The sequence below is a fragment of the Anas platyrhynchos genome, chromosome 28 (assembly GCF_047663525.1).
Source record: "Anas platyrhynchos isolate ZD024472 breed Pekin duck chromosome 28, IASCAAS_PekinDuck_T2T, whole genome shotgun sequence".
NCBI lineage: Eukaryota > Metazoa > Chordata > Aves > Anseriformes > Anatidae > Anas > Anas platyrhynchos.
In genome coordinates this window covers 7,004,690-7,030,744 of record NC_092614.1, presented here as the reverse complement: position 1 = coordinate 7,030,744, position 26,055 = coordinate 7,004,690, and the positions used below count along the sequence as shown (strand labels likewise).

The 26,055-nt window shown below is 42.9% G+C and overlaps 1 protein-coding gene and 1 long non-coding RNA gene across 4 annotated transcripts in view; one reads left to right on the top strand and one right to left on the bottom strand.

Moving 5' to 3' along the window:
- ASIC2 (acid sensing ion channel subunit 2) overlaps positions 1-26,055 on the top strand; it is a 551,273-nt gene that overhangs the window by 138,202 nt on the left and 387,016 nt on the right. The window lies entirely within an intron of this gene.
- On the bottom strand, positions 19,123-21,295 carry LOC110354708 (uncharacterized). The gene is made up of 2 exons (XR_002406925.3): positions 20,742-21,295; positions 19,123-20,615 (listed from the first exon to the last, which is right to left on the bottom strand). It is a non-coding gene; the product is annotated as an uncharacterized lncRNA (long non-coding RNA).

Sequence of the window (26,055 nt, the reverse complement as noted above, 5' to 3'; positions counted from 1 at the left end):
TGCCGTTGGCCTTCTTGGCCACCTGAGCACACTGCCGGCTCATATTCAGCCAGCTATCCACCATCACTCCCAGGTCCTTCTCTGCCTGGCAGCTCTCCAACCACTCATCTCCCAGCCTATAGCTCTGCTTGGGGTTATTGCGCCCCAGGTGCAGGACCCGGCACTTGGCCTTGTTGAACTTCATGCAGTTGACCTCAGCCCATCGGTGCAGCCTATCCAGATCCTCCTGCAGAGCCTTCCTACCCTCGAGCAGATCGACACACGCACCTAACTTGGTGTCATCTGTGAACTTACTGAAGGTGCACTCAATGCCCTCATCCAGATCATCGATGAAGATATTAAAGAGGACCGGCATCAGCACCGAGCCCTGGGGAACACCACTAGTGACTGGCCTCCAACTGGATTTGACTCCATTCACCATGACTCTTTGGGCCTGGGTATCCAGCCAGTTTCTACCCAATTGTCTTGGTTTCAGTTAGAACAGAATTAATTTTCTTCCTAGTAGCTGGTGGAATGCTATGTTTTGGCTTAGGATGAGAAGAGTGCTGATAACACCCCAATGCTTTAATTGTTGCAGAGCAGTGCTTACACCAAGCCAAGGACATCTCAACCTTTTGCTCTGTCCTGCCAACAGGCAGGCTGGGGGCGCAGTAAGAGCTGGGAGGGGACAGACCCAGGACAGGTGACCCAAACTAGCCAAAGGGGTATTCCATACCATCTGACGTCATGCTAAACAATATATAGGGGTGGCTAGCCAGGGGGAGGGGGCCGGACTGCTCGGGGTTAGGCTGGGCATCGGTCAGTGGGTGGTGAGCAATTGCATTGTGCATCACTTGTTTGTACATATTATTAGTGGTAGTACTATTGTCATCATTGTATTATTATTATTATTATTGTTAGTATTATTTTTGTTATTATTATTTTCCTGTCTTATTAAACTGTCTTTATCTCAACTCACGGGCTTCACTTTCCATTTCTCTCCCCCGTCCCAGAGAGGGAGGGGGGAGGGTGAGCGAATGGCTGCGTGGTGTTTAGCTGCCGGCAGGGTTAAACCACGACACCAATGAAGCGTGTGTCAATCCAAGCCAAGAGTAGCCAGTTTCTTGAGGAGAATGCTGTGGGAAAGGGTGTCAAAGGCCTTGCTGAAGTCAAGGCAGACCACATCCACAGACTTTCCCTCATCCACCAAGCGTGTCACTTTGTCATAGAAGTAGATCAGGTTCGTCAAGCAGGACCTGCCTTTCATAAACCCATGCTGACTGGGCCTGATCGCCTGGTTGCCCTGCAAGTGCCACATGATGACTCTCAAGATAATCTGCTCCATGAGCTTCCCTGGCACTGAGGTCAAACTGACAGGCCTATAGTTCCCTGGGTCTGCCCTCCGGCCCTTCTTGTAGATGGGCGTCACATTCGCTAGCCGCCAGTCAACTGGGACCTCCCCCTGATAGCCAGGACTGCTGATAAATGATGGAAAGCAGCTTGGCCAACTCCTCTGCTTGTTCTCTCAGTACCCTCAAGTGGATCCCATCCGGCCCCATCGACTTGCGCACATCCAAGTGCCGTACTTAGTCACCAACCATTTCCTCGTGGATAGTGAAGGCCACATTCTGCTCCCCGTCCCCTTCCACCAGTTCAGGGTACTGGGTATCCAGAGAACAACCGGTATTGCCGCTAAAGACTGAGGTGAAGAGAGCATTAAGCTCCTCCGCCTTTTCCTCATCTCTTGTAACTAAGTTTCCCCTGCATCCAGTAAAGGATGGAGATTCTCCTTAGTCCTCCTTTTTGTGTTGATGTATTTATAAAAACATTTTTAGTTATCTTTAACAGCAGTAGCCAGATTGAGCTCCAGATGAGCTTTGGCCTTTCTAATTTTGTCCCTGCACTGCCTCGCAACATCCTTATAGTTCTCCCTAGTGGCCTGCCCTCTTTTCCAAATATTATAAACCCTCTTTTTTCTCCTAAGCTCAAGCTCAATGTTTTTGCATTTTGGCTTTCCTAACAGAACAGTTTTCTTGATTTACTCTCTTCAGCTGCAGGTCTGAACAGTTTATTTGCGATATGCTGTAAAAGGGGTGACTTGATTATGGTATGTAAATGTCCTGAGGTACTTCCTCTTAATCATATTGTCAGTTATATGCTGGCTATCTTATTCAGTATCTTCTCCCCAGTCTAATATGGCTGAGGATCTGGAGGAATGGTGCTTCATGGCAGTGATATTCACCTAGAAAGCCTGATGATGTGTCTCAGTCCAGCAGCCTCTGTAACCCCCTGCCTACCATTTATTACTTTTACATCCTGTTTTCTCTGTTGTGATGGACAGATTAATGACTGTCTATGACAGAACTTGGGCATGCTTAATACCAGAGTTCATGGAGGTGCTGCCATGTGCTATAATGAATGAAAACAAAGCAGTCCTTGCTTTTATGTGTTGTCTGAGCTGCAGCATCTGTAATAGCACAGGACCTGCTAGCTCCATGGCATAGTGTTAGTCCAGCTTTGATTCAGAAAAAAAAAAAAAAAGATTATCTGCTTCCATTCTGTGGCAGATAGAATGGCTTCTTCCAAATCCGGCTTAGCCCTACCTAATGTAGTGTCAAAGAGCTGAAAATGCTTTGAATAGGTAGAAACTGTAATGGAAAACAGATCCTGTAAAGGTAGAAGTTTAATACATTTAAACCCCATTCCTAGTATTGCCTGAGCTGACTTTGTACTTCAGACAATTAAACGAAGGTTATTTTCCTTGTTTTCTGTGGATACTGGGACTGTTGTCCAGAAGACAGATCCTCCCCTCGATATTCACTAGTGAGAGCCTGTTTCTTTGACGGTGCTAATTTAAAAAATGGAGTTTTACTGAAAACAGAATAAAAATATTTGGAAAATGTTTTGTGTAAAATTCTGACATCAAGTAAAAATACTGGGAAGAAAGACAGGAATTTTATCTCCCAGGGAAAGAAGATGTCATTCATTTTTCATCTTCTTAGGAAAGTTGTGTTAACATTATTTTTGAAGATGTAGGATGTTGCTTTCCTTTTTAAGAAACAATACTGTCACTTCGTAAACTGCAAAGTCTGACTGGTATTGAGTGGTGAAAGTGTGAGAAGCAACGTTTGCAACTGCTGTTGAGTGTTTTCCAGCTCAGGGCAGATGCAGATTTGATATGACTAATAAGGCAAAAGGGAAATAAATTCTCCCTTGCTGCAGAGAAAGGGAAGGCTACTACCCTCACCACTTATCCCATTGCTTGTTGCCATGTCATGCACCTGGTATGGTTCATGGTCCTGGAAATGGTGCCAGTGATGAGAAGAATAGGAGACGGGAGAAAAGAGGAAATAGGGAGACAAGGGGCCCACAGCACTTCTGACAAGTCCACATCTGTGTTGAAGCATTGAAGTCTATAAAATGTACACTCCTCTCTCGCTGATGTCTTGCTTTTGCTGAGAGGAAGACTAGCTGAAATTGGTGACCTGAAAGTAAGTTAAGCAACCACCTGTTACTATTCAGTGTTGTGTTCCAACTGGCAAAAAAAAAAAAAAAAAAAAAGGTCACCAGAAAAATCTGTGGGAAAAGTATATATTTTCTGTAGTTTGGCATTTCAAGCGGGATATTTCCCAGTGGGAAAATTAAATTTCCCTCTAAGAAGTCCAGAGGCGGGGGGGAAACACCCTCAATCTTCAACCCAACAGTAATCTGACTACCTGTGTTCCAGGCACAATGTTCTGCTGTTCCCTAAAGGGATTGAATTAATTTTGATAATCAGTATTTCAATGTTTAAGAGAGGTTTTATTTTTTTTAGCATCTGATAGATCTCTTATTTTTCTTTATTTTTCTACCAAATTACTTCAAATGCTTCCTTGATTTTCACCACAGCGTGTCGTATAAAGCAAACTCATTGATCAGATTAAACTTTAAATTGTGATTTGCAGATATAATCAGCTAATTGTATAACAAAAGACAACAAAAGCCCATGACAAATTGCAGGTTCCTTTATTAATGAATCACTGCCAAGCGTCCAGATGCTGGAACATGCAAGCTCTTGAATGAACTAGCTTGCAAAGATATGCATTCACACTGTAGTAAGAGGCCAATGCCATTTTCCACTGAATATTCATGGTTAGAGGAAAACATGCTGTTAACAGGCAACACCAAAATATATATGCATAAAAGCAGGTAAATGAAGATATTAAATCCAGGAGGGTAACTCTGCACTGCAAGGAAGGGTTCATATACATGAAACAATTTGGTTAGTGACAAAGGCAATGGTAGTGTTGTGGTTTAACCCCAGCAGGCAGCTCAGCACCATGCTGCTGCTTGCTTACTCCCCAGGTGGGATAGGGAAGAGAACTGGAAAGTTAAAAGTGTGACAACTCATGGGTTGAGATCAAGACAGTTCACTAGGTAAAGCAAACCAAGGGATGTGTTTGCTGCTCTCCATCGACAAGTAGATGTTCAGCTGCTTCCAGGAAAGCAGGGTTCATCGTGCACAACGGTTTCATGAGATGACAGATGTCATCACTCTCAATGCTCCCCTTCATATTCCTTTCCCTCAGCTCCTATTTTTGAGCACGATGTCATATGATATGGGTGTCGTGGTTTAACCCGGCCGGCAGTTAAACACCACGCAGCCATTCGCTCACCCTCCCCCCTCCCTCTCTGGGACGGGGGAGAGAAATGGAAAGTGAAGCCCGTGAGTTGAGATAAAGACAGTTTAATAAGACAGGAAAATAATAATAACAAAAATAATAATAACAATAATAATAATAATGATACAATAGTGATAATACGAAAGTAATAATAGTATGTACAAACAAGTGATGCACAATGCAATTGCTCACCACCCGCTGACCGATGCCCAGCCTAACCCCGAGCAGTCCGGCCCCCTCCCCCTGGCTAGCCACCCCTATATATTGTTTAGCATGACGTCAGATGGTATGGAATACCCCTTTGGCTAGTTTGGGTCACCTGTCCTGGGTCTGTCCCCTCCCAGCTCTTACTGCACCCCCAGCCTGCCCATTGGCAGGACAGAGCAAAAGGCTGAAATGTCCTTGGCTTAGTATAAGCACTGCTCTGCAACAATTAAAGCATTGGGGTGTTATCAGCACTCTTCTCATCCTAAGCCAAAACATAGCATTCCACCAGCTACTAGGAAGAAAATTAATTCTGTTCTAACTGAAACCAGGACAATGGGATATTCCAGTGGGTTGGGGTCAGCTGTCCTGGCTGCATCCCCTTCCAGTTTGTGCACCCCCAGCCTCCTTGCACTGCTCTGCAACAACTTAAACTATTAGTATGTTATCACTGTTATTTTCATCATAAATCCAAAACACAGATCATGTAAGCCTCTATGAAGAGAATTATCTCAATCCCAGCCAAAATCATGACAAGGATGCAACATGGAGGCAGCCAAATTAGTTGGGAAGACTTCTCAGGATGCTATTCTTCAGAAAAGATGTCACAGAAATAGATCTGTTTCCTTACAAAAGTTTGGTCATATTCACACAGAACAAATTGCTTGGAATGCTCAGGCCTAGATCTAGTCCTCCCCAGGGGTAGCTTGACTAGCTCCTTGGCGAGTTTGGGCAACAGGTGGCTCAGCCCTGACCTTGCTGTGGCCTTTGTGTCTGTTTTGAGGTACGAGCATCAGTCATGTAGAGCCATCAGTAAAGCCTTCCTCCTAACCTGGTGAAATGGAGTGTGCAGGACTCACACCTGGATGAGTTCATAGGCACGGAGATGTGATGCTATGGCTGAAGATGATGTGGGGTGGGTAAAATGCCGTCCTCTGGACTGGACACCCTGCTCAGCTCAGGCCAGGTCCTTATGGATACCTCAGACTCTTGGCAAAAACCTGGAGGATTTTGATTTTAGTCTTATCTGTGCCTCCATCTCTCTGTACAAAGGAGAAAGACATAGCTACCTCCTTTGCATGGTGCTTCAAGATGGAGAAGTGCCATTTAGGAAATGGGTATTTCTTTTACTCAAAGGAAGAGCCTCTCTTCATGTGAGTTTTGTTCACATTGTAAGACAATTTATTGGCAGAGGGCCAGTGTTTTTGTTCTCAGCTCTGGGCATCTCTCTGGTTAACTTCTGCCTTGTGAGTGAATGAAAGTAATACATCCCCCTGTCTACAATATGCTATTTCTTTGGAAGCTGGAGTGTAATGAACTTGCCGTTTATTATAATTAACAACAACAAAAAAATCCCCATACCTTTAAATTAGATTATAAATCTTTCAGTGAAATTCAATACTGCAGTGATTATGTTTTCTTTCCCATAAGAGATTCTTCAGTGATAAGAGTCAGGCAACTCCTGTTCTGAATAATATGACCCTGAGGACTTTCCTGTTACACATTTGGCCTTTTTTTATTTGAATTCCATTCTTCATAATCATATGAGATGAAGCTTAGAGTAGTGCTAGGTAGTGAATTGCAAAACAACTAATATTGCAGAGAAAATTACTTTCTGTTGTTTTCCAATCACTGCAGCTTAGGCTGCTTGTCTTTGGGGGTGTTGCTAAAGGGACTCAAAGTGTATAATAATCCAAGAACAATTTATTACAGGTCAGACAGAAGTTTTATTAACTATGATCAGAGAGAGAACATTCAGACACTCTCTCTCCCTCTGTTCTCTGCCAAGTGATTGCAGAGATCTGGCTTTGTGAATTGTTTTGGAAGAAAGGAAAAACAATTGTTTCAATGTTAACAAAGCCAGGTATCCTTCCTTGGAAGGGATGGACTCCAAGCAGTCATATATATGTTAACAAGGCCAGGTACCCATCCCTGGGTAGGATGAGTACCTTGCAGGCCACCACAATTCTAAGAAGGAATCAACAGTGTGTATGTGAAGAGCTGGCTCTTGCTGGAGCATGAAGGAGTGGCACATCCACTATTATTTTAGCTCAGAAGAGGGGGTTGGAAACAATCATCGACTGCTAGCTTTTAGTTGAAAAGAATGTTCCTTTATAAACTTCCTAGGCAAAACAATCAAATCTTAAATACTAATGACTTCACCACTACAGGGGGCGTAGGAGCTGTATAGGCAGTGCCTGGCACAGTGCTGTTCTGAGGAGAGCTGGGGAAGTGCTGATGTTACTGCAATACAAGGATTTGTCAAGTCTCACTCATTGAACATCAGTCTGCTGAAATCTCTGCATAAATTGTAATTGGAGCTTAAGCACTGAAGACAAAGCTTTGCGACTTCTCTGAGCAACATTCAGAGAGATTTGTGGTTCTCTGACCATTTAGTTGGGTGCAACCTACATAAAAGGCTGCAGAGCTGCAGCGTGGCATCAGATAAAGAAATCCTGGAGTCCCACACGTACAGCACACTCCCAGTTACAGCTGTGTATTGTACATGTATTTCTGCTCACTATGTGGCATACTGAATGCTTCCTCTGTGTATTCTTTCTGTGCTCTCACCGAGTGGCAAGACTCAAGCGATCACACAAAGGAGGAAACTTGTGAAGGGCAGACTGTCAGAGTGGAGTGAAAAGGGGCAAGGATCAATTAACACAGTTTGCTTCAGAGTAACAGCTTGTTGTCTTTCAAAGTGAATCATGTTCAAATTATCCTAGTCTCAACTTTGATTTATTGGAAGTTACGAGGCCAAGTCACTCTCTTTTCTCACTGGATTTAAGAAAATTTAACAAAGCAGAGCCTCTCTGGTCTTTCTTTCACTCTTCTTGTACTCTGAACCTACTTAACCTAGCAGAAGTAGAGGATGGAGAAGTGTCAGAGGTCTTATCTTGGGAACAAACTGTTTCTCAGACTTGCTGTTTTAGCCATCTAGTTTACATCTGCTTCTAAAGTAGCCATTTTATATGTTTTCAGCAAACTGAGACATATTAACTACCTTATCCCTGCTTCTTGTAGATCTCTGTGATTCCTTTGGATTCTGTGAGCCAAGCGTCCTGGCAAGATGTTGTTTGTAACCTGGCAAAGGCTTTCAGTAACTTTTATTTACCTTTTGCTCCTTCAGTCTCCCTCCCTCCCACCCACCATTTTTTTTCCTATCTTTAATTGGCAAATGCAGCCAACAACTTGAGGGTACAATGAAGACGAGATATTGCTAGGTCATTTGCAAAAAACAGTGGCATCCCAACAGATGAAAACTGAAGGTTTGAAAGATTAGGATGCAAAGGCAGCTAGCTTGTTTTCTGTGAAGAAGTTCCCACTGAAATATCAACAAACAGTGGCTCTAGTTTGTACTTCCTATCCTGCTTGGTAATGATTTAGGAGTTAGCATTTGTCACACTGCTTTTTCTTTTCTTATTGCCTTAGTACTTCAAAGGATGTTAAATCTTGGTTGCAATAAAAGCCAATTTTCGGGATTGCATTATTGGAGGCAAAAGCAAGAGTGTGGAAAAAAAAATACAACACTCATCCAGAGGCTCTATTTTACTTCTAGAACTGGGCACTGTGGTGAAAGCGGCCTATTCCCACGAGCCAGGTATGGCACTTGGTATAGAACATCTCTGCTGGTGGAGGGGTTTGTTGTGGAACAGTCAGCAGTGGCTGCTCCCCACTGCTGGCTAATCTGGAGAACACAGAAATGAAATTCAGACTTCTTCAGTTCAACAGAGCAGAAGATGTTTCTTCTCAGAGCTAACTCAGGATTTGTCTTCTGCTGTTTCAAATCCAAACACTTAATTAAATGTTTGTAAAAGTAAATCTTCCCTTCAAACGTTTGCTCTCTTCTCCTGCCTTGTTTTTTCACCTTACTGTAGTGGGTTTACGTGGCAAGGTTTTGGTAGCAGGGGCTCACAGGGGTGGTTTCTGTGAGAAGGATCTAGAAGCTGCCCCATGTTTGGTAAGGGCCCCATTGTTTTCCAGAGCTGAGCCAATAAGCGATGCTGTTTTGCGCCTCTGTGAGAGCATATTTAAGACAGGGAAAAAAACACTGCGCCACACAGCAGCTGGGAGAGAGAGAGCAGTGAGGAACAGCCTTGCAGGTGCCAAGGTCAGTGTAGAAGGAGGGGGAGAGGTGCTCCAGGCGCCAGAGCAGAAGTCCCCTGCGGCCTGTGGTGAGGACCATGGTGAAGCAGGATGTCCCCCTGCAGCCCATGGAGTACCACGGTGGAGCAGGGTTTCACGCTGCAGCCCGTGGAGGAGACCACGGTGGAGCAGGTGGCCCTGCACCAATGGAGGCTGCTGCCTGTGGAAGACCCCTGCCGGAGCAGATTCCAGGCCGGACCTGTAGCCCGTGGAAAGGAGACCACACAGGAGCAGGTGACCTGGCAGGAGCTGCTGCCCGTGGGGGAGCCAGGTTGGAGCAGTTTTCTCCTGAGGGATGGACCCCATGGTACGGACCCATATCTGGAGCAGTTCTGGAAGAGCTGCTGCCTGTGGGAAGCCCACGCTGGATCAGTTTATCAAGGACTGCATCCCGTGGGTGGGACCCCACAGCACAGGGGGCGAGAGTGACTGAGAAGGAGCGGCGGAGAAGAAGTGCTGTAGACTGACCATAACCCCCATTCCCCCGTTCCCCTGCACCGCTTGGGGGGAGGAGGTGGAAGAGGGTGGATGGGGGGGGGAGGTGCTTTTGGTTTCTTTCCTTTGTTTCTCACTTCTCTAGCTTGTTAGTAATGAGCAATAAATCTTACCATCTTCTTATGCTGAGTCTGTTTTGCCCGTTACAATAATTATTGCGTGATTTTCTCGTCCTTATCTCAACCCTTGAGCCCTTTTCACATGTATTCTCCCCATTCCTCTTTGAGGAGGGGGAGTGAGAGAGCAGCTGTGGTGGAACTTAGCTGCTCACTCGAGCGGAACCACAACACTTACTGAAAGCTATGCAGTCAGTTCTGTCTTCCTGAATCTGCAGACAGCCTGAAAAAACAGCTCTGAGACATCTGAAACACAGTCTTCAAGACAATGCTGAGGAAATGATGTACCTATTTCAGTCATTTATGCGTTAGTTTGTCAAAGTTTAGTTCTCATTTGCTCATGTGACCCTAGGAGCTAGAGCAGTAATAAAACACCCTAAAACTACTCATGAACTGTGAAAGTTTACCAGTGCTGAGTTTAACCCCTAGGCCCTGCAGTAGCCTAGGATACGTGGCTGACATCCTGTTTATGACAGGAGCAAGCACTACGTATTCTTGATCAGGTATTTTAAAAGCACACATGGAGGCAGCAGCTGTTGTTAGCAGAAGAAAAATTCAGCATCTTAAAAAAAGGATGTGTCTTTTTTTCTTCCTACTGATTCTTGTGCTGATTTCCTTGCAGCGTAAAGCTGGCCTTGTTCCATCCTGGTTGTCTGGCTTTCAAAACTCCTACACACCACATCTCCACTTCCACTAATGCAAGGCCTGCTCAATACTGAGCCAAACCTTTTCACTTGGATTATGGGAAAGATCCAATTCAGATGCACAGAAATATAAATATGAATGCTGGAATGAGAAAAAATATCTCCACTCCCAAACATAATGGCATGGTGCTTAGAAAGGGCTAAACTTTACCACACATCTACAGCTCTACCAGTGAGCACTACAGCTCACAATTCTTCCTCTTTCCTGAGAAATGAGCAGCTCACATACGCTTAGTTGTGATAATTTTTCTTCCTGTGAAGCTCAGCCACTCTCTTTGTATCATTCTCCATCACTTGGATGTCCTTCTGCTTTTCCCTGATGTCTCCTCCCGCGATGCTCCACAAAATCACTTGACAATCTGTTTGCAAACGGTTAGTGCCACTTGAAACTCACAGTAATCATAAATGCCACTAATTAGCTGCAGAGCAAGTTACATAGTTGATCATTGCCTTTCAGAAAATGAAACACACAATTCCAATTAACAACAATAATTCAAAACAATGAAGCAGCTACTGCTCGAGTTATTTTCATCCAAATTGCAGTGAAATGAACCTTCTCTCCAGCAAGGATTAGATCCCTGGTAAAGAATGCCCTAAAATAAATAAATAAATAAATAAATAAATAAATAAATAAATAAATAAATAAATAAAAAGGAAAAGGGGAGGGGGGGCAATAAACAACCGTAAAAAAATCAACAGGATCAACAAAAAAATCAACAAAAAATCATGTTATACATGAAGATATAACTCATTCTGAATTTTGTAATATTTATAAAAGGCAAGTAAACAGTGCTGGGTGCGCAGGGAGTCTATGCTCTACCAACACACACACACAAACATGAAACTTTGTAAATATACACAGCATTGCTTTTACATATTAAACCCAAGTATGCCTATATATATGTACAATCAGAAAAGGTAATAAACAATCCTTTAAGTCTATTACTATTAATGTCCATGTCTGGGGAAGCATAGTTGGAGTGGGTAATCCTGGTTGAAGTGCTCCCATATCTTCCATGACTTAACAGTCTCCATTTTCTGTCCCTTTTCTCGATTACAAACACCGGAGAATTCCAGGGCTAGTCCTGGGAAAAATATGTCTCGCTTTAAGTTGTTAAGCAACTCGGCCTTGGCCTTCAGGCCTTCTGTATCCTAATCTTCACGGATAGAAGGGAAACATTTCCATCTCCTTTTCAAGGCCAATAGGGCCTGGATCAAAAGGCACATTCAGGTCACCAGGGGGTGTAACAGCAAAGGCCTGCGATGGTAGTATGGGCGGGGGCCAATGGTGTAGAGGATCGATGGATGAACCTGCAGCTCCCTCACTATCTGGCAAACCACAAGTTTCTGATGGTGGTCCCACATGGTGCTTTAAGGCCTCAGAGACTGCCCGCCAGGCGCTGAGCAATTCCATCGCAACCTTGTCATTTTTAGCTGCAGAGTCCCACACCTTGACCTCAGTTTGGTCCCATATTTCAGGATCATAAACTGTCTGATTGTTAATAAAGAGAATAAGCTGTAAGGTTCCCAGGACAGTCTTTGTTTCTAAGGACATATGATTCCCCATAATGCGCAACTCCTTACCAGGGAGGGGTAGTTGTGTGCGCGTGTCCACTTCTCTCAGCTTGAGCTTCTTTCCAGCTCCGGTGTGCCTATTTCCAGATACTTTCTATACGAGCTTCTTTGAGTGGCTTGCTGAGTTTGGCTGAGCCTATCTTCATGAGGCTATCAATGTGCCTGTTCACATCCTGGTCTCCGTTCTGCTAGCTGATCCCTATTCATGCCTTTTTTTTACGTCTTTATTGATGACATAACTTCATTATATCGTGTTGCCTTTTTAACTTGAGGACAGGCTCCACTCTTATACCCTTCTCCCCATAGCAGTCCTTTTCAAAACAACTTCTCATTGGTCAAACAACTTTGCCCAGCAACAGCAAATTCCCAACAACTTCCATGCCTTAATGGCTGGAGAACAAGAAACACCAGACGACATGGCATATCCTGAATCACTGTTCTTTGTTCCCTCTGTTATAAATCAAGTCTCAACTCAATCTGAGTTTAGTAATATTTATACTTATAAAAGGTCTAAAAAGTATAAAAGGTATAAAAGGTATCAAAGGCAAGTAAACAGTGCTGGGTGTGCGGGGAGCCTACGCTCCAACACACACACATGAACATCAAACATTCTAAATACACAGAACATTGCTCTACATACTAAACCCAAGTATGCCTATACATACGTACAATCAGGAAAGGTAACAAACAATCCTTTAAGTTCCACAACTTACTAAAATCGAGTACGCCTATACATATTCACGATCAGAAAAGGTAACAAACAATCCTTTAAGTTCCATGCCTTAACAGTCTCCATTTTCCATTCCTTTTGAACAATATATCTCGCTTTAAGTTGTCAAGCAACTTGGTCTTCAGGCCTTATGTATCCCATTCCTCCCGGATCGAAGAAAAGCATATCCATCTACTTTTCAAGGCCAATAGGCCTGGGTCAAAAGGCACATTCAGGTCAGCAGGGGGTGTAACAGCAAAAGCCTTCGATGGCTGTAGCAGCAGAGGGGCCCATGGCGATTGTGTAGCAGTTGGATCAGTAAAGGAGCCCGCAGCTCCCTCACTATCTGGCAAACCACACGTTTGTGATTGTGGCTCCACATGGCTCTTTAAGGCCTCAGAGAGTGCTCGCCAGGTGCCAAGCAATCCCACTGCAACCTTGTCATTTTTAGTTGCAGAGTCCCACACCTTGACCTCAGTTTGGTCCCATATTTCAGGCTCATAATCTGTCCAATTGTTAATAAGGAGAATAAGCTGTAAGGTTCCCAGGACAGTCTTTGTTCGTAAGGACGTATGATTCCCCATAATGCGCAACTGCTTACCAGCGAGAGGCAGTTGCGTACACAGGTCCACTTCTCTCAGCTTGAGCTTCTCTCCAGCTCTAGTGCTTCTATTTTCAGGGACTTTCTGTACGAGCTTCTCTGAGCAGTTTGCTAAGTTTGGCCGAACCTATCTTCATGAAGCAATCAAAGTGCCTGGTCTCATCCTGGTCTCCATTCTGCCAGCCTGTTCCTCTTCACTTCTTTTTCCTGCTTCTTTATTGATGTAACTTCATTGTGCTTTTTTTTTTTTTTTTTTTTTTTTTTTTTTAAATCTTGATGGCAACCCCCATGGCCACATTCCCAAATCTTCCCCTTCTTCATTAGTATCAACCATTTTCTCGACATGAATTACCACTCCATATATAACACTCTATAAAATCTTAAATACGTTCTTATTCATAACACAGAAGGACTCAGAGTACAGCAACTGTGACCTTTCACAACCAACCAAATTCTGCAGCCAAATGAAGAAGAAAACTTCCTCCACCTGGTAGATCCTAAAGCTTCCTAGACTTACAGCCCTGTTCCTTGAAATAAACTACAGTGTTGGTTTTTTTTTGTTTGTTTTTTTTTTTGTTGTTGTTTGTTTTTCCTGCACATGTTCTTGCCCAGTTCACCAATTTCCAGAGAAGAAGGTTTAGAAGGCACTGTTTAGAAAGAGCAACCAAAACTACAGTGTCAAAGGCTCGCACCTCCAGATGCTACATTGAGATCAAAAATCTAAATCCAGGAAAATCAGAAACTGAGGAAAGTGCAAATTAGTCTTATACCTCCTGCCAAGCTCACTTAGCTGCATCTAAGGCAAGTACAAAGGAAGAATTGTGTAAGGTTTAAAGCAATCTAGCACATATGAAAGGGATCTTCTTAGGCTGTGAATAGTAGAGGTGAAACAGAATTGCAGCCAGTTGGAAATAGTGCATACATCCCTCTTGGCCCATTTCTGTCTCCAATTTGCCACTGGAAAATTTCTGATCTTATAATGAAACTAAGAAAAATTGTAAATTTAAAGGTTTCTATATATACTTAAAGCAAAACTAACTTTTCTGCTAAAATGTTTCAGTTGGGAATTTCTACCCAAAATTAAAACATTACAAGGAGACAGAGAGAAAAGGAATCATGTTTCTAAACATTCACTTTGTTCTCATGGAGGTCCCATTGGACTGTTTTGAAAAACCTCAATCCAGGTTGTTTCAAATTCCACCTTGTAAACATGCAGTTTATTGAAGTTCTATTATATACAATCTGGTATTCATGCTCAAATCTGCAAAACTTTTATGGGCTTCAAATGATTGTGATACATGGAATTATAATTCGTGTCAAAAAAAATGGTTGATATTAATAAAGAAAGGGGAGATGTGGGAGTGTGGCCATGAGGGTTGGCAAGCCCCATGGTTGGTGATAACAACAGACTCTTAACAATGAGGCCATCAGCAATGTAAAGAGTTTAGAGGTGTTATATATGGAGTGGTAATTCATGTTGAGAAAATGGTTGATATTAATAAAGAAGGGGGAGATTTGGGAGTGTGGCCATGGGGGTTGGAAAGCTCCATGGTTGAGATAACATTAGACTCTTAACGATAAGGCCATCAGGAATATAAAAGAGTTTAGAGGGAACAAAGAAGGGTGATTCAGGAGACTCCATGCAGTCTAGGGTTGCCACATTCTTTTCCTCTGAACAACGTAAATCTGCAAAAACAACATTTCTATATCCACATAGCCAAACTCCTTATTAGTCATGGTGGTGGGAAAGGCTGGCTAAGGACACCTGGCTTGAGGGATAAAAAAGGTGGATGTCCTATGTTGACTCCATCAGGTTTGTCTGTCCAGTTTTACACCTAATTTAGATACAGTCTAGATGTGACCCTCTTTGTGGAAGAGGCTTTGCAGCAAACTGGGCAGGCCAGGATTTGGAGACAGGCTGCCTGAGCAGCCTAGTCTGTCAGCGTGCTCTTCAGTGCTGCTGTGTGTGGAGTTACAGATCTCTGCCCTTCTCCACCTGCTCACTGCTGTGTGGCTTGCCAGAGGTAGGTACATCTGGTCTGGCTGCTAGAATTGTTCACTAGTCCAGTTCTATCAAAACGATCTAGATTATCATAAAACACTGCTAATAGTAGTTTTTTGTTTGTTGAATTTTTTAAACCCATTTTGACAGAACCAGGTTAGACATCAAGTATCTGATCAGTTATGCCAGCTGATGTCAGAGACTGGTAAGCTCTTAATGTACCTCAGCTGAACCCAGAACAGCAAATGTGATGACCGCCCACAGCATCTAGTAGTTCTCTGTGTTTCTGGTGGCGGCTGGTTCTCTTTCAAGCAAATGTGGCATGGAGGTAAGCAGATGCATTAGGCATTAGCAGACACCCTCCTTGAGGGGGATTGTCGGGGAGATGTGTTCGGAGGAAGAGGAAAAACAATCTGGGAAAATTCAGGCTTGCTCTGGACTGGGTTTGCAGCTCTGTCTTCACAGCCTGCTTTGCAATAACTTGTCTTCGTGCAGAATTTGTCTCCTCTGCCTTCTTGGGGCAGGAAGGATGTCTCTGGCCCTGTTCACACAGAGTAGTATGGAGAAGGGAGAGGGTGTACTCAGTGGTACAGCGAAGTGCAGTGGATTTAAAGCTGAAAGGAATCTGTGGAAGATGTTAAAAGGCTGGGCTGAAGTGCTTTTGTTCAGCTGTGCTTTTTTGCTCAAAAAATGGGACTGGCAGAAAAAGGCAATCACGAGGGAGGGGCTGGATATAGAACAAGACATCCATGTGGAAGAGCTGAATTCTTCTTTAAAGGTCAGTGGAATTAGCTTTTTACTTTTGAGAAGGACTGCTGCATCATAGGTGAAAACCGGCTGCAATGTGTCAGAGTGAGAAGGGAAGGAAGTTGAGGTATTTGTGCAGGGGAATTCTGGTTCATTAAATGCTTGATAAACTTCTGAAAAAGAATATACCATCCTCCAGGATGTCTCTTATTGAACAATTTGATCATCAGGGTATCTACACTCCAGAGTTATGATCAAAACCAGACCTGAGTTATTAAATTCCTGCTTTTAGGCACTTTTTAAAGTACCTTCAGTTACTAGATATCCAGCCTCAGGCACTCAAGGGTTGATTTTTTCTGCAATATGTTTTATAGCTCTGAAGGACCTGGTTCAAAAAGTTTAAAGATGAGAACCAAGGAACAAGTTTTGTCAGACAATCTTCCACTGTTTTTTTAAAGATGAGTGTTCTTGAAGGGCACTTTGTAAGTAGGCAGAGTGCTCAACACAAATTTGCACTTACTTTGCAGTTCAAGACAGTTATCTTCCAGGATGTCTGTCCCCAGGGCTGATGAATTACATCTTCTAAAATTTCAGCTTTTGGCACAACAGCTAGTGGACTAAGGCCTTATTTCCCAGTCTCCGGCCCTTGGGCTGATCTGCCAAGACCACCAGAGATTTGAACTGAACCTTTTCAGATTCAATGAACTTCTGAAGTTGAAATTCTTCCCTTTGTTTTTATTTTATTCTTTTTTTTTTTTTTTTTTTTTTTTTTTTTCCCCAGCATTTCTTACTATATTTTCTCTCCACTTACCCTTTGCTCAGGTAGGACTGGATCTGATGTTAAGAAGAAGGCTGGGATGGTAGGACACTGAATAAATAATGTCAACAAGAAGCTTTCCTTCCCTGTGGAGCTGGTAACAACCCTCCCTCTGTGAAGCTGTGCCATGTTTATTTGCCGTGACCAAGCCCAACTCTGGCTTGTTTGATCACCTTCATCATCCAGCTACTGCTTCCAGAGTCTCTGAGGCAGGGTTTCTGGAGCACGAGGAATAGAGAAAAGTTCAAACAGCTAAAAAGGAAATGAAAAAAGAGGCATAGTGGCAAAATGCAGGGCAACAAAGTAAAATCTCCTCTGCTGGCACTGGTCATCTGTACTTTTGAGATTACTCTGGACCAATGGGCTGAGGTCAACTGTATGAAGTTCAACAAGGCCAAGTGCTGGGTCCTGCACCTGGGGTGCAATAACCCCAAGCAGAGCTATAGGCTGGGAGATGAGTGGTTGGAAAGCTGCAAGGCAGAGAAGGACCTGGGAGTATTGGTGGATAGTTGGCTGAATATGAGCCAGCAGTGTGCTCAGGTGGCCAAGAAGGCCAACAGCATCCTGGCTTGTATAAGAAGCAGTGTGGCCAGCAGGTCACGGGAAGTGATCGTCCCCCTGTACTCGGCTCTGGTGAGGCCGCACCTTGAGTACTGTGTTCAGTTTTGGGTCCCTTGCTACATGAAGGACATCGAGGTGCTTGAGCGAGTCCAGAGTAGGGCAACGAAGCTGGTGAGGGGTCTGGAGAACAAGTCCTACGAGGAGCGGCTGAGGGAGGTGGGGTTGTTCAGCCTGGAGAAGAGGAGGCTCAGGGGTGACCTTATTGCTCTCTACAGGTACCTTAAAGGAGGCTGTAGCAAGGTCAGGTCTGTTCTCCCACGTGCCTGGTGACAGGACGAGGGGGAATGGGCTGAAGTTGCACCATGGGAGGTTTATGTTGGATCTTAGGAAGAACTTCTTTACTGAGAGGGTTGTTAGATATTGGAATGGGTTGCCCAGGGAAGTGGTGGAGTCACCATCCCTGGAGGTCTTTAAAAGACGTTTAGATGTAGAGCTTAGCGATATGGTTTAGTGGAGGACTTGTTAGTGTTAGGTCAGAGGTTGGACTCGATGATCTTGAGGTCTCTTCTAACTTAGACAATTCTGTGATTCTGTGATACTCTGAAGTTAGCGAACCTGAAATTCCTCATTAGAAGCCAATGGTAGATAAAGGAGGTTATGCTTTTAATCTATATATGAGGAGATCATTCCAACCATGACCTCCCTTCACCCACTTGATACAATGTTTATTTCAATAAAAGAGGTAATAAAACTGAGAAAAGAAACCCCCACGGTTCGTGTCCTAAGTTTAGTATGACAAAACTTCTTAAGTACTAGCAAGGCAGAACCTGCAGTTGTTGCTGGAACCAAAGGTATAAATACTGGCAAAAACTTTTGTGAAGCATGTTTTGCTTGCCCTAAAGCACACTGTAGGAGCCCAAGCATGTACAGCCCTGGCATGCCAATTGAGACTCTACTAAATGGTAGGAAAAACCATAAAGGTGAGCGCGAAAGGGAACCAACTCACAAGGACTGCAGACAGGTTAAGCTGGTATAGCCTTTTCCTATTTGTTTGTTCAAGTGCTGATTCAAATACAGGGCTGGCACAGCTATAGATAATGACAGAGGAGCCAGGCAGCACACTATCAATAGTAGGTTTTTTCATTAGGAGCTGCCATTTTGTAGAAGTAAAAAGCTGTTTTAGAGAACATTGCAATAGCAGTCATGGTTGAGTAGTCCTGTTACCTCCGGTATTCTATTTGATCCCAACAAAATAAATATAATAAGTTTTGGGTAGCATTCAGATTAAAATTGTGCTGGAATATGTGCCTGAAAGTGCCAGCACCATCAATATGAAATGTCTTGATAGCTCCATGTGGAAGAAAAGCCATTCATTTTCTTCATTACAAAATACTCTTTTTTTCCATGGGTCTGAAATAGAAGTAGGGTTTAAAGGGCTTATATTTCCTGCAAAATGGAAACTTGGTTTCTGATAGTTGAAGGATAGAGCCTGAGAGGGGAACATCTAGGGCTGTCTGCAACACCCAGAGAACATGACCAGAAGCCCAGACAAACTAAGACTGCTCAGCACTTTTTTGACATAAAACATTTCAGATCTCTGGACACCTTGCAAAGGGCCAGGCTCTATCCCTTATCAAAGAGGAAAGGGGCAATGGTGTACCCACTACAAAGCACCTTTTGGGCATCTGGAATCCTCTCTATATCCTGCAGAGGATATTGTCTCTGACAAGACAGATTGTCTTCTGTCTTGTATTACGCCTTTAAAATGGAGCTTCAATACTAATAGAGTGGATTTAGTACAATACTCTGAGAGGTGAACTGTGTTTTGTCACAGTAGCATTTATGCTTCATGGAGAAGGCAACAGGTACTGCCAAAATAACCCACACACAGAGGCTATGACAGAGTCTAGAGTTTCAGAGCTGCAGTGTAAACCTCTCAAGACTGTAAAAGCCAGCATTCAGCTTTGGCTTTTCCTTTTAGAACAGTAAGAGGATGCTCAAGGATTGATGATGGCCAAAGGTATTGGTCGATAGAAGCACCAGCACTCTGGACAAGATGTTTATAGTATACTTTGACCTTGTCACCAGCACTCTGCCTGCTCATCCATCTCCTCTGTCTCCTTTGCTGTTTACATGCCAAAAGCACTCAGAAACTTCCAACCATCACTTTGATTTCAGGGATCAATCTGCAGAGGAGTCCCCTTCCCTCATTTCTGCCTAGCAGTCCTCTGTTGTCCTGAATCCATCTTGAGGTCCAGCAGAGACAGCGCAAAGATACAGAGGGCTCATATCTCACTGGCAAATGGAGATACTAATTGGTATTTAAGCTCATTGGAATGATACAGTTGCTGACTTCCTAATGAGGTGCATGGACACTTGCTTCCTTGCCTTCTGGAAGGTCTTGAGCTATCCAGCTGTAAAATCACACCATTGTTCCAATCAGCAAAGCTGCAATGTGCCATTTGAAGAGGTTTTTATAGCTCCCTGTGAACCTGGTATAGCTTTCCTGGTGGTAACTCAGGCTCTTGGATTTTTAGGTGGATAGAAATGGCAAAAACAAAAATAATCTTAAGAGCGTAATTTCAGAGAGACAGTAGGCTTTTGAAGTACCTTTTTCTGGAATGCTGTCATTACCACACAGAGCATCCACAGCACCATGTGGGAGCAAGGCACAGGCAGCTCTGCAGCAGCAGCAGGAGTGCAAGCCTTATGCAGTCTGGAGCTGGTAGAATTAGTCTGTTGCTAAGCTCCAGAGCTTGGCTGCAGCAGCTTCCTTGGTCTCTGCTGGGGCCTGCATGAGGACAAGATAAATTTCTGCACAGCAGCCACAGGGACAACCGATATAACTTGTTTCAGTTGCCTTTCAGGGGTAACACAGCCATACACTGCAGGTAACTGTTCTCGTTAGCTCTCAGGTGTTCAGCTTCCTGTGCTTTCTGTCAGACCTTCCACACCTCTTTTTCTGGCCTGTTAAATGAAATTAAATACTGCCATTCCTTTCAGTGAATATAAAAGCAGGTAAAACTGTAGAAAAGGTGCTGTCTGGAATAAGCAGAGAAACCTGGACAATCCTAGGGAGCAGCCAGTTGTTTATGGAGCCCCTTTCTCCCAGACATGGATGAGGCAGCTCAGCCTCAAGTGCTGTTGTTTTCCTTGTGAGCCTGCCCCAGAGACAGGAACAGCGACAGAAATAATTATCAGCTATTTTCAAAGCAAGAACTGAGAGTTTCCTCTGCAGTCAGCAGGTCCATACTTCTCCCTTGAATTTCCACTGTATGCTAAAGGGTAATTACAATCCCTGTTGAAAGAAAAGTATGGAATACAAGGCTCAGAGGTTAGCTTGTCACATCCATCCTTCAAAGACTGATCTCCCTTATATTGAGAAAGAGCACAATAGCCCTGGCCTATGTCCACATTCTTTTACCTGCAGAAGAATCTTTATTCTCCATAATGACCCACTTGGCTGTGTTTCTCAGACATTACTAAAGTGTTTGGGGGTTGCTCTCTAAGGAGGCTTTCACAATAGATGAGGATTCCGAGGCTGTTAAAAAGATTCAGCTTGCTTCCACAAGACACAAACTAGTAAAGTTGTTCAAAGGACTTGTTCAAAAAAAAAAAAATTTTGCTTCTAAGACAGAGAAAAAATGAAGCCTGAAATAGCAATCTGTTGGAATCTCCAAGGATAGTTTCAGTTATCTTTAAAGCCTACTGTGCCTAGCTTATACGTAAGAATACAGTATCAGAGGAAAGTTCAGGAAAGGATTTTTCTTTGGGAAGTAAAATCCTTAATTCTATTTAATTTCATGCAGTTTCCTTTCTAATTCCAAGCCAAAGCAACCATCAACTCTAATCCTCCACACTAGGAACACAATGAGGAGCTACATATACAGTTGCAGGCATTACCCCCATCTAGTACAAATTTAAATGGGATTTATTTAACCATATTATATCCTTGTATCAAATACTCATGGCTCAAAATCATAATCACAATACCCAGTTCAAAATTAATTGTGTGTCAGCTGAATTGTGGTAGCTGTGAATGGTTTTCACCTGCAGCAGCCACCAGGTCATGCAATACAATTTAATCCCTTTTCATTACAAATGAAGCTAAATTACTCCATCTTGCTTTTCTGTGGCTTGAGAGAAGTCACCAAGGCCTGCTAGCACTGCTAGTGGGTGTATGGTCTCTTGCTTAGCAGCTAGGGCTTCCCTTAAGAGTTGAAGTGTACTTGATTTGCTTTATCTTAATCTGCTTTGGATAAACTCCCTCACTTCAAAAAGTTTGTTTTAAATAATTGTCATGAGTGTTTTGTTGAAGACAAGCCCACAGTGTATTAAATTTGCTTTGCTTTACTCTCTACAATATTTTATTTTATTTTGTTTTATTTTGGTAATGGATCAACAAAGAGCAATCTGTTGAAAGTGGGTGACAGAACCAATAAAACTTTATTTCAAAACTCCTTCTCATTTGTTTCCCCAGCTTCAATCTTGAAAGCAGCTAGGCTTCAGGAGTTGTTTACATTTATCTTCAATAACATAAAATAATGTACTATTAACTGCTAAACTAATGATCCTAGACCTAACATTTTTATCAGGACCTTGCCCCATTGAGCTGACACTCTTCAGATCATTTTCTCTCTCATTAAAGTAATTAAAGTCAACATTGTTGGAAAGGCCTTAGGTAATGAAGGACAGAGCTGATACTAATAAGCAAAGCAACATCCCCGTTTATATTCCCTTTGATCTGCAGTTTAATTGTTGGTAATCCAGGCCCTCAGTCTATTGAGATGGCTTTTCCTGTATGTATGTGCAACCTGCTTAGAGTGAGGGCAACAGACAGTCCTCGCAGTGCTCTGCCCTAGGGAGCCAGTGCTGGCTGGCAACGTGACACAGATGCCCTCAGTGTCTTGTTTTCCTCTGGGCCCCTCTTGTTCTTGTACTGCAGCAGCCAAGAGCTTCTGAGTAATCGTTCTTTGTTGTAAAAAGTGATTTTATGGTGAAGCAGACAGAAATTAAGAGGGAATAGGGATTTTTTTCAGCACTTATTTCTGCTGGGAAGGAATTCTATGAGGAAACTTAAACTGCTGAGCAACGGCTGTATAGTATGTGGGTGATCTGAAGAGCTTTGTGTCCTGATCTAACTCTTCTGAGCGATCTCACCTACCTTGACCACACTTACCCATTTTGAAGTCCATTTTACAGGAGCTTGATATTAGAGTACAGCTCCATTCAGATAAGGACATGATACAAATATGTAATAAGGCTGCTTCATTTTTCTATGAGTATTTCCTCACCTCCCCAAAACTGGCTCTCTAAAAAGGCAAAAAAACAGCACTGCACTTTAGCTACAAGCACCCTGGAAGTCTTTAAAAGACATTTAGATGTAGAGCTTAGGGATATGGTTTAGTGGGGACTGTTAGCGTTAGGTCAGAGGTTGGACTCGATGATCTTGAGGTCTCTTCCAACCTAGAAATTCTGTGATTCTGTGAAGGCTGCTTCATTTTTCTATGAGTATTTCCCCACCTCCCCAAAACTGGCTCTCTAAAAAGGCAAAAAAACAGCACTGCACTTTAGCTACAAGCACCATTGTTTCCCTTGAGTAACAGCAGTCCTGCTGGCCTCTGCCTTTTGCACAGACTAGCTACAAAGATCCTACTTCCAAATAGAAAAAGGCTTACTGGAACCAATTATCTGCAACACAGAGATATCTGCTAGAGGTGATGATTTAGTCTTATTTCCATAAACATAAAAATAACTTTGAATGGTTATATTGTTTTTGATAATGTCGAGCAGCAGCTTCAAAGTAGGCTTCCACAGGTGATCTGTCTCTCTGTGCATTCTTCACCTCATCACCATCTGGTCTCTGCAGCAGGAGGAACATCTTTCATGATCACCTGGACTGAACTCATGATTCATTACTGCTGAATGGAAGTTCTCTTATGCTCATCCTTTGTTTGTGCTAGTTCTGGCTGAGCTCATTAATTGTCTGATGAGTCAATTCACCTGCCTGAAAAGCAGCTTCTTGTTGGTGGGGTGAATCTGCTCAGGGAAGGACTCTACTAGGCTTGGAGCTGGCTTGAGGTGAGGGAAAGAGGCGAGATCTATGAGCAAAGGGAAGCAGATGCTGTCATTGGGAGCTGTTAGATCAGCTCAGTCCCATCTGGTGAAGCTGAAATTCTCAAAGCTTTTAAGCTAAGTACTGCAATGCTATATTTTTCCCTGCTACTATTAGAAATGGTGACTGTTCTGCTTCTGGACTTCTCTGCTAGCTTTCCTGCATACTGCTCCATGCAGAACAGCCACCATCTATGTCACACTATTTCAAACACTTTGGCTCATGACTATCTGTTTCCTGCAGTAGGTAGATGATTGCTCTATGTACTGGGGAGATTTGAAAATTAGGTCATGTCTGTATTTATGCAAGAGCACTTGACTGACATTATCCACAATGTTGGAGAAATAATATCCAGGACAAAGCCAGAGAAATGGGCAGCATAAAATGCACTTGTAAATTACATACTAATCTTGCAGGACTTTTTGCCTAGGTTCTTAACTGGCACTGACAGACATCCCTGTGCTTGATCTTACATCCAGGAGTTCTTGGGAAGTTCCCAGACTTTCATAAGAGTGTTGTCCTTTTGTCTATCTTCAGTTGATTGTCTTTCTATTGAACCTGAAAGCCCAGGAGAAGCTCAGTTAATTATTTCCAGTTGTTCTTTAGGGCAGCTGATTAAAAGTGACTGAGACCATAATGAAAGCTGACCAGCTTTCCAAATTCCAGATGAAAACCGTTTGGTTCTATTCCCTTAGGATGGAGAGGGAAAACTGGAATTAAAGCTAGGGGAAGAGGGAGGAACAATTAACAAAATCTCTCAAGAGGGATAATTATGGAAATAAAGCAGCTTTACTGTAGAAAATCAGTATCGCTCATGAAATAGTTCTCTAAGTAGAACATGGTGCAGTTCATGATTTTGTGCTGTAAAGCAATCTGGTTTAATGAGTTTGAAGAATGGATCATCTTATTGCTGTTATTCTAAAAGCAACTATTGCAGTAAAAAGTTCTGTTTGAAGACTGTGTTCTCAATGGATTTTGCCAGCTTAACCTGGAAAAAATATAACTGACAGGTCTGCAGTTTTGTGACAAAGGTTTAATTCAGCTTTACACAGAGCTGATTTCAATTTACACAGAGAAATCCTGTTCCAAATAGTTGGTATTTCTTATCATGGGGGATTACATGTCTGCTGAATAATTCTTTATGAATCTTTTGCAACTGCCTGAAATCACAGCTCAAAGATGAGCTGCTGTCTTCTCTCAGACCAGAATGGGACTTTGTGGTGTTTATCATAAACATCTCCAAACATCCCTGAGACTCTGCTTGTTATCGCTTGTACATATATGCTGTTGGCTTCTTTGGCAGTGATGTGGAGAATGCAGATTTTCACTTCCTACATGCAGTGGGAAGCAGAAAGTACATTGGGGCACTATTGGTTTCAAGAAGCAGAGAGGAAGAACACTGTGACCTTGAACGTTTGGCTTGATGTGAAGTACCCTCTTAACTTTGTGTGCTTTCACATCTGCAATTTCAGGACTGCATATGGCAGTGACCCTGAGGACAGATTTTTCTTTCCTTCTCACGATGGCTGCACACATCCCTCATAGAAAGCAGGAGAAAATAGATCCAGACCTGGAGGTGATGGTGACCTCCCCACCCAGATGCTCAGTTTATTCTTCTAGTTAACAGTTCCTTGTTCTAGGGAGATGCTCAGCATGCTCTTGGATCATGCTTTTTAGGAAAAGGAGCCTATTGTTGGGGAACTTTTCTAATATCTAGTATTTCTTTCCCTTTCTTTTTCTGATTGCTCCATAGAAATCCCTTTCCCATTTCAGGAACTTGCCTTTCTAAGATTTCCACAAAATGAAGATGGACTCAGTGTGTTTGTGTAGGATTGTGACTCAGGATTACTGTGCTTTCCCTTTGCTATGTGTGTCACAACAGGAAAATTGTTTAAATGCTCTGAGCTTTATTTATTTATTTATTTACCCAATGGAGAGTCAGTGACCCCTGTATTAATTACTTGCTGTAGATGGAATCTGTGGAAACTAGCAATACAACTTGCACTACACAGTGACACTTGATTTACACTTCTTAGAGTTCCAGTTATTCTGCCAAGCACTTTGGGGTTAAAATTGTGTATGTGTCTGTTTCCATCTAAGCTATTTTGAACAGTTTCAGTCATTTCTGAGAATGAGACAGAGAGAAATCGTATCATTAGGTAGCTGGAGAGGAAAGGGCAGCTGCAATGACCTTACTGCTGGCACTTCTCAACTTCCAGCATGCTGTTTTGGAATATTAATGGTCCTTTAATGCACTGTTTAGTATACTGAATGCTTTGCAGAACATATCAAAAATACTCTTTGCCTGGATGCATACAGCGTGACAGTAAACATTAAGTAGGAAAACTTACTCAAATAAATGGTTATATATTTCAGGGTTTGCACAAATTGGGTGCTCTTCCCACCTCTGCAATGATTATTTTATGCGGAAGGATATTCTATTCTTTCTGTGATCCAGGAAAAAAGAAAAAAAAAAAAAAGAGTAGCTCAGTTCTTCTGGGACCGGATATAGGAAGATAAGTGGGAGATTGGCAGGTTGTAAGGGGTGTTTTGACTACTAACAATTTATTGACTGACCAAAGGCAGAGTCTGTATGTCTTCATAGGGGTGATAAATCTTGTAC